The sequence below is a fragment of the Grammomys surdaster genome, unplaced genomic scaffold (assembly GCF_004785775.1).
Source record: "Grammomys surdaster isolate TR1022 unplaced genomic scaffold, NIH_TR_1.0 172, whole genome shotgun sequence".
Taxonomy (NCBI): domain Eukaryota; kingdom Metazoa; phylum Chordata; class Mammalia; order Rodentia; family Muridae; genus Grammomys; species Grammomys surdaster.
This window is the reverse complement of record NW_021604620.1, coordinates 9,340,794-9,350,398: the sequence shown is the minus strand read 5'-3', so window position 1 is coordinate 9,350,398 and position 9,605 is coordinate 9,340,794. Positions and strand designations below refer to the sequence as shown.

General features: G+C 43.5%; 1 pseudogene; it reads left to right on the top strand.

Moving 5' to 3' along the window:
- The window catches only part of LOC114621106, a 7,422-nt pseudogene extending 6,427 nt beyond the window's left edge, over positions 1–995 (top strand).
- Positions 996–9,605: the final 8,610 nt, after the last annotated feature.

The following is a 9,605-nucleotide window of genomic DNA, read 5'->3' as shown; positions in this document are numbered from 1 at the left end:
TATATATATATATATTTGAAATACTATATATGTATTTGAAATACTATATATAATTCAAATACTATATATGTATAATTGAAATAATATATATATATAATTAAAAGTTAGGTATTGTAGTGGCGGCCTGGACGACCTCATATCGGCGGCACCCGCCAGCAGGGACAAGAAGGTCATCACAACAAAGGTTTTGGGAACAGTAAAATGGTTCAATGTAAGGAATGGATACGGTTTCATCAACAGGAATGACACCAAGGAAGACGTATTTGTACACCAGACTGCCGTAAAGAAGAAGAACCCCAGGAAGTGCCTTCGCAGTGTAGGAGATGGAGAGACTGTGGAGTTTGACGTTGTTGAAGGAGAAAAGGGTGCGGAGGCAGCAAATGCTACAGGCCCTGGTGGAGTTCCAGTTCATGGCAGTAAATACGTAGCAGACCAGACCGTAACTATTATAGACGCTATCCACGTCATAGGGGTCCTCCACGCAATTACCAGCAAAATTACCAGAATAGTGAGAGTGGGGAAAAGAACGAGGGATCAGAAAAGGCGCTCCTGAAGGCCAGGCCCAACAACGCCGGCCAGCCTATCACAGGCGAAGGTTCCCACCTTACTACATTCGGAGACCCTATGCGGGTCAACCACAGTATTCCAAGCCCCCTGTGCAAGGAGAAGTGATGGAGGGTGCTGACAACCAGGGTGCAGGAGAGCAAGGTAGACCAGTGAGACAGAATATGTATCGGGGTTACAGACCATGATTCCGCAGGGGCCCTCCTCGCCAAAGACAGTCTAGAGAGGATGGCAGTGAAGAGGACAAAGAAAATCAAGGAGATGAGACCCAAGGTCAGCAGCCACCTCAACGTCGCTATCGCCGCAACTTCAATTACCGACGCAGACGCCCAGAGAACCCTAAACCACAAGATGGCAAAGAGACAAAAGCAGCCGATCCACCAGCTGAGAATTCGTCCGCTCCTGAGGCTGAGCAGGGCGGGGCTGAGTAAATGCCGGCTTACCATCTCTACCATCATCCTTTTGGTCATCCAACAAGAAGAAATGAATATGAAATTCCAGCAATAAGAAGTGAACAAAGATTGGGGCTGAAGACCTTACGTGCTTGCTTTTTGCCCGTTGACCAGATAACATTAGAACTATCTGCCTCATCTATGCAGCATGGGATTTTTATTATTTTTACCTAAAGATGTCTCTTTTTGGTAATAACAAACGTGTTTTTTTTTTTAAGAAAAAAAAAAGGCCTGGTTTTTCTCAATACACCTTTAATGGTTTTTTAAATTGTTTCATATCTGGTCAAGTTGAGATGTTTAAGAACTTCATTTTTAATTTGTAATAAGGTTTACAACTTGATTTTTTTTTCAAAAAAAAAGTCAACAAGCTGAAAGCACCTGTTAATAAAGGTCTTAAATAGCAATAATAATAATAATAATAAAGTTAGGTATCTACTTGAAACATGTAAAGAATACTTAGGAAAATTAATCACAATCATAAGCTTTATACTTACAAAGAAAGGTTTAACAAGTATCAGTGAATCATCATCTTACAAGTAATCTCTGTTAACTGAGCAATAAATAAGGAAGTATGAACCAAAACCAGAAAGAAAACCCTTCTGGAAATTGAAAAACACACTGGTAAATCACACTGCTTATAGAAGAATTCTATAAAGTATTTAGACTGAGTGATGGGAAATTGCCTGTTCACATTAGTAGTTTATGAATGAAGCAGTCAAGATAAACTCCTAGCTGTGAATGGATCTACAGTAGCAACTTCACTCACACTTTCCTTACACAAACATAGAACTCCATTACACATTATAGAGGCGTTGCACGCCTTGCACGCTACAGTGTTTCTAACTGCTATGTGCCCTCCAGCGGTGGATAGTCAACTCAACACAGTGTAGAATCACCTGTGAAGCAATGGGGTCGGGGACTGTCTTCATCAGTCTGGCCTGCAGGTATGTCATGGTGGGGGCATTGTCTTTATTGACTTGCAAGCTACACCGTCTGCTGGGTTTGGATTCTGAACTGCGTAAGAATGGAGAAGGCACAGTGAGCAGAAGCACGCATGCACTCATTGCTTTCTCTGCTCTTGAGTGTGGATGTGACATGACTAGCCGCTTCAGGCCTTAACTTCCCCACACTGATCACTGTAACCTGGAATTCTGAGCCAAATAAACCCCAGCTCCCCTAAGCTACCTCTGTGAGGGTATTTTATTACAGCAACAGAAACAAAGCACTTCCTCACTACGATATAAAAAAAAAAAACTTGAGATAGAAACATTGTCTTCTCATATTTGCTTTCTAATATACAATTTCTAACACATGGCTGACACTCATAATTGGTTTGCTGAACATTCTAAAGAAAAAGAAATACCCTGAAAGACTAAATATCTGCCAAATAATGCAGGATAGTAAGTGTATATCAACACTCAGTACCCCAGAGCACTCAATGCACCAGATATAATCAGACACCAGGTATGAGCAGAAAGCCACTCTCCACCCGTGTGCCTCCTTTCAAAGCCATGTAGTCGCAAGACGGCCCCTGTCATGAGAAATGTGGAATGCCAAGTTGATGGCTCGTGTTCAGCAAAACAACTCTTTCTCGGGCCAAAACGTGGTACAACATGCCTGTAATCACAGCTCTTGGGAGGCTGAGGCAGGGTAGATGAGCACGATCCCAGCGTGGCTACAGAGTGAGGCTTCGTCCTTTAAGATGCTATCGTGACTCTGGAGGATGCTCCTCCATAGGGTGCATGCTTGACTTCACTGTTAAGGGAAGTATACATTCTAAAAAACCTTGGGTAAGAACTAATAACAGAAAGCTCCCATCTGTAAGCAACCAGCAGATTACTTCAGAGTGATTTAAGGTCCATTCTTTAAGAAGAGAAGGCAGGTTGCAGGAGGCCATGAGCTTCACTACACACAGCAACAGGACTTTCCACAGATCATCTGGAAGAGGATTATACAAAAATGACGATGGTGTGAGGAAGAGAAAGGGCTCCTTTAAGCGGGGAGAAGGGGAAGGCTTGGAGGGGCGCTCCTGGTAAGCTGAGGAGATGGCAGCAGACAAGACACATAAAACAGCTAACATACAACCACAGCTCCAAAGCAACTAATACCAGTGAAGAAAACAGGCAAGAGGGAAATTTACAGCTGAATTTGGGGTGACAGGAAGCATAACAGGCTTGAAGAAATACGTTCACAACAGCCCTAAGAAATGAGCCTGAACAACAGATGTTCTTCTAAAGAAGAAAGAGAGAAAGAAATGGAACTTTATTGGATCCTTAACACACAGCTGTACCCACTGAAAGAAACAAGGCTTCCAACCTTCCCAAAATCTTCACGTGGACGGCAGACACAATAACTAATGGGTAAATTCACAGTTCCTAGGGAGCACACAGGGTCTGGACTCTCTAAGCAAACAAATTCCTACATTATCAGGGTGAACATTTCAGAGCTTTGTGTAAAAGCAAAGGATACTTAACTCTGTTATTCCTTTTTTCAATTTCTGATGGATGTTTTTGGGTCCATTGATGCTACAAGGAGTTGTTTCGATTCTGTGAGTAAATGCTTCTCTCCATATCCTTGCATTCCCAAGACGAGTAATGTATCTTAGTGAATTTGACTGTGGACTGTTGCACTTTGGGTGAGAGAGGTTCAAGACCCCAGCTGATACCATTTCCTGGTACTGATGGAGTCACGAAGACTCTTACTTAATAATGGATTAATCTATTGATTGACTTATAAAATTATTGAGAGAACATGGAAACAGAAGGTGAGGTCTGATTGAAGGAAGTGAGGCTTGTCCTCCAAGGGCCTGTCCTCACTCTCTGGCTGTCTCTCCATTTCCTGACTATCATGAGTGAAGCAACTCTGCTCCACTATGCCAGTCACCACAATCAGTCTGCCATAATGCTCTGCCTTGTGTGTGTGAACCCATAGCAATGGACCCAGCCATCCACGGATTGAGGCCATGAGCTAAGTAAGCTGATGGGTAATACTGTCAACTTGACCAGCTCTAGAATCACCCAAGACACAAGCCTCTGGGCCTGATAATGCCCAAAAGGGATTATCCAGTTAACTGAAATGGAAAGACCCACCCTGGATGTAGGTGACATCAGGCCATAAGCTGGGGTTCCAGTTAACTGGAATGGAAAGACCCACCCTGGATGTAGGTGACATCAGGCCATAAGCTGGGGTCCTGGGCTAATTTACAAAGAGAAATAAACTGGAGAGCAGCATTCAGAATGTTCTGCTTTCTGACTGTAGACACAATGTAACCAGCTGCTTCCAGCTCCTGCCATCAGGAATTCCTCACCAGGGTGAACTATGCCTTCAAACTATGAAGGAGAAAAAGAAAAACAAAAAATACCAAAAATACAAAAGCCAAAAACCTCCTCCCTTGAGTTGCTTTTGTCAGGGTATTTTATTACAAGAGAAAAAAGTGACTAAGACATTAGCCTTTTGTCCATTAGATTTGTTGGTTTGTTTCAGATATTTGGTCACAACTTTGGAAGAACTAACAAGGAGCCCTTTCATCCAAGAGTCACATGAGCTAGAAAAACTGAGCAGTCCAGTGATGGTTTCCTTGGCTTCGGTTGGTTTCTGAGTCAGATTCTCATGATAGAGTCTAAGTTGGCCTTGAACCCCCTCAGAAGCCCAGAATGAACTTGAGATCCTCCTGCCTCAATCTCCCAAACTAAGACAACAGGCCTGTGTCACTAAACCCAGAGAGTAGATTCTTATTTAGAGACCTAATATATGTGCTTGCAAAGCTGTCTCTAGAAAATAAATGTCTCTAGAAAGACACACGTATTTCCATCAAGATAAAAGGAAATAGACCAGAGAGTGTATGTTCACTGGCCAAAACAAGCCCATAGTTAAGACAGGTACACTGGGAATAGAAAAAAATCATTTTTTAACATTTATTTATTTATTAGGGTGGGACACATACATGGACATCAATAGAAAACTTGCGACAATTGGTTTTCTCCCTCCACCACACGGCTCTCAAGGACTGAACTCAAGTCTTAGGCTCAACAGCAAGAGCCCTCACCCACCATACCATCCCCATGGTCCAAGAAGTTCATTTTTGCCATGAGTCCCTTTTGAGAGTCCTATACAATAAAGGAGACATGGAATCGCAGTTTATAGTTTTCCATGTGAGATCATAAAGCCTGCCAGCACAGCTTGACATCTTTTCCAGCCTTAAACCAAATACAGTCTCTTGACCGATTCTCCTGGCTGTGCTCAGATCTGCTGATCCAAACGTCCTTGCTATTACATCCCAGAATAACTGTTCAAGCTTCCAAGGTACCTGGTGTACGGACCCTGATTCCTTCACAATCTACGTCTGTACCTTATTTTGGCATCTTTGCCCAGAGCCAGTACAAAGCAAACTCCCCAGGAGCTAGACAATGTCTGACATATGGAAAAGTCATCCAACAAACCAAAACAGCATACATAGAGGGTCCGGGACAGCTCCAATTCCTTGCAAGCACCCTGCTCACATCCACTGTAGGCTGCAAGAGACAGTAGGCTCAAATTTCAACCAAGTACATTATGCATTGTGCAAAGTCATTAAGACTGAAGAGGTTGTAGTTTCCTTTAAGGGGGAGGGGGCATTTACTCTCCACCCCTAGAAGCACAACACAGCTCCTTAGAGTCTATACAAAAAAAAAAAAAATCCCTGGGAGGTCTTCGGATTGGCTTGCGTTTGACCCAGTTAAGGGTTTCCTCACAGTCAGCCCTGAGAAGGAGGCTTATGTCCAAGTGATTTATGGAGGGAGAGCTCCCGGGAGACACCTGTAACAGGGTAAGACAAGAAGGCCGATGTGGAGCAGAAATCGTGCAATATGAAACTCTCCAGTGACGTCTAGCCCAATCTTTCAGGCAGTCCTCATGGCATAAATGGCACCGTGGGTCTCTCTGTCTCTGAGCCAGACAATGAGGGATTTATAAGCCCCTCCTGTGCAGCACCTGCCAGTCAATGGTTGCTATCTCCTGCTCCAACATAACAGACAGGAGTCCTGTCGTCTACCTTCAGTAGATGACAGTTAAGAGAAGGTGGCTCCTGTGACCCAACCATGAGCCACAACACACACGGCTAGACGTACGAATCTCACTAATAAATGAACCCCAGGACTCTAGAGAGGATACCAACACCATCGCCGCTTGCCATTTTCCCCCCGAAACTGGGTTGCACACAGAGATGGCCTTGACATTCATCTTTCAGGGAAATTCAGTGAAATGTGGGATGAATTTTGCTTTTTTAGCAGCCATAAAGGATTATCTTGCATCGAAGGGCCATGCTGAGAGATGATGTTTTGAGAGAATGCATTGAATTGATACCTCAGAGGACTTCTTACAAAGGCATGATTTATACATCACAAGACAAAGAGGATTTATATAAAAGAAAATGGATTCCTTTTCTGAACTGTTTTGAGAAAGACAGATGGCTTCCTGTAAACTGCAGCTCCATGTCTGTGAGCTGAGTGTTACCAGAAAATTACTAAGGTAACGCTGCCCCTGGGACCCACTACACCATCTTCACCGCCACCCACGCTGCGTGTGGGGGCGTACAGATGAGGGTGTGAAAGGGGCCACAGGAACCATTACCTAATCAGACTGATGCCTACCACTAACGGCCCTCCTAGGGGAAACTCATATTATCCAAACAACACAGTTAATAGCCAAAAAGGACATTTTTAGCTCATTAAATAGTACAGTAATTGCTACTCCTCCGGCTACTGCTGTTGGCATACTTGCCCAATTCTTCCTATAAAGGAACTGCTTTTCTTCAGTGGTATAGCCCCAGTAAGCTGTCTGTGCCCCCTGTAAACAAGCCCTGGCCCAGGCTTCTCTAAGCAAACCCAATTAAATTCATCGAGGGCTGGTAGGGTTGCTTAGTAGGTAGACACTTACCACCAAGCCTGAGGGCTGGAGTGAAATCTCCAGAATTATGTGGTGGAAATAAAAATGACTCCTTCACGATGTCCTCGGACCTCCACATGCACACCACTGCAAAAATGTGCATGTGTGCACACATGCACACACACATAAATAAACTGAACTCATTGGGTCATTTAAAAACCATGAAAGTCTAAAGGGGATGCTTGGAAAGAGGAAGAGATAGAAGCAACGGAAAGGGAGGAGAGGGAGTTCTTGGCAGTGAACACGATCAAAATGCGTTTTTTTTTACATGTGTGAACGTCGTAATGAAACCCGTTATTGTATATAATTAGTATGGGCCAATATTAATTTTAAAAAAAAAATCAGTCACCAAACAAAGGTCTGCTCTTACCTATAGGCAATCTCATTATGTAGGTCATTCTCCAGATTTTAGACGGCTTCACTGACCCCCTCTCAATCTTTAAGCTAGGTATCATATATCTGTATGACGGAGAAGATACCGAAGAGTCTAAGATTTGTCGAGATGTGAACACGGTTAAGACATCTTGATGCTTATCGGGCTTCTGAGTCCCTGACCACAAGGTGACTGGAAATTATCAAAGTCAAGATAAATAGAGCCCTGTGGTGAGTGGGGGGTGGGGGGAAATATCCCAGAGAAATAAAAAGCAGCAGCCCCAGGGAAACCTGGGAAAGTTAAAAGCCTCTGAAGCACCAAGCCATAGAATCAGCATTCCACACAAAGACTGGTGCATCAGCATGCCAGCTCTGAGGACAGCTCTGTGTCATTTAATCCTTAAATGACTCTCCCCTGGTGTAACAGTGGCAAGCGTAGGGAGGGGGGCTCTGGTGGGAGTTTAGATCCCCAGCTGAGTGAATGTGGTGACCCTCCTTTAATTCCAGAGAATGGGAGGCAGAGACAAAGAATTTCCTTCTGGAGCTATGGCTAGCAAGAGCAACTGAGTTAGGAAGCTCTGGGTTGAAGTGAGAGATCCCTGCCTCAGTACAGAAGGTAGAGAGGGAGGAACGGAGGGAGGCATCTCCTCGTGTCTATGTCTGTGTCTGTGTCAATAGATAAATGATAGATAGATAGATATAGATACAGAGATACAGAGATAGAGACAGAGATAGAGACAGAGATAGAGACAGATCTGTATTGTGTGTCTTTATTTTTCTCACATGCAGAGAGAGAGAGAGAGAGAGAGAGAGAGAGAGAGAGAGAGAGAGAGAGAAGTAAACAAATGTAATTAATTTTTTTTTAAAAGGACCACGGTCACATGTCATTCAGTTCTGTGTCATCTATATGTGTCCCAATGTCTGGGTCGTGGTGGTCACTCATTAATCACTGCTGCGACCACAGTTAAGTGACCTTTTTTCAAATGCCTCATATAGATAGATAACTTACCAAAACCCACCCACCCAGTGCCAAATTTTTCTTTCAGAGTTATGTGAGAAGCTAAAGCCCCTTGGATTAGGGAAAAGACAATAATTCCTAAACTTCTGTCACTGTGGGGAAAATTCACCTGAGAATGACTCCGACACTCACGGCTCCAGAGGGTCCATGATGGCTCAGACCCAACATTCAGGGCCAGTGGCAAAGCAGAACCCCTGGGCACAGCAGAATAACACTGTCACCATGTGGTGGCCTAGAAGCAGAGAACAAAAGGCAGTATACCACTACCCCCGTCTGCCAAGGGCAAACCCTAGAACCTACCTTCTTCCACAGATGCCACCTCCTCAAACCTGTATCATGATCCAACAGCACCACCAGGGAACAAAACTTTCAACACACAAACTACGGAGAGCCGTTTAAGATCCAGTTTTTTCCTTGGGGCCTTTAGTGTGTTCTCTGCTGTAACTTATCTAATAACAGAGAACATTCTAACTGATACAATTGCAAATCACCAAACAGAACTCAAGCTCAAGAATGGAAATTTAAGAAACAATTCTATCTACAAATCATCAAAAATGATGATACCTTTAGGTCTGGAAAGATAGCTCAGATGTTAAGAGCATGGCTGTTCTTCCAAAGGACCTGGGTTCAAGTCCCAGCATCCACATGGTAACTCACAATAATCTGTAACTCCTGTTCTTGTGGATCCAATCCCCTTTTCTGGCCTCCTCAGCACCAGACGTGTACATGGGATACATACATACATGCTCGTAAAACACACATACTAACTACTATTACTCTAATGATGGTGGTGGTGATGGTGATGATGATGGTGATGGTGATGGTGATGGTGGTGATGGTGGTGGTGGTGGTGGTGGTGGTGGTGGTGATGGTGGTGATGGTGGTGGTGGTGGTGGTGGTGATGATGGTGATAAAGAGACTCAATAACAAATTAACAACCAAGTAGGCAAAAGACTTTGGCCCTGAGAACTAAGATATTTTAACAGTTATCAAAGAAAATATGAATAGGAAAAACACCCCATGAATATGGATTTTAAAGCAACTTCACACTTTTACCATGTTGATAGTGCCTAAAGCAGTTACAAAATCAGCATAACACCTATCAATAAAATGCTTTTATTTTTGTTTTGGATTAGGAGGTTGGGGGTGATTTTTGTTGTTATTTTGTTTTGTTTTTGAGACAGGGTTTTAGTCTGTCCCCCAGAAGGATATGAAACTCACTATGTAGCCAAGGCCAGTCTCAAATTCATAACAAGTTTCTTTCGTCAACATCCCCA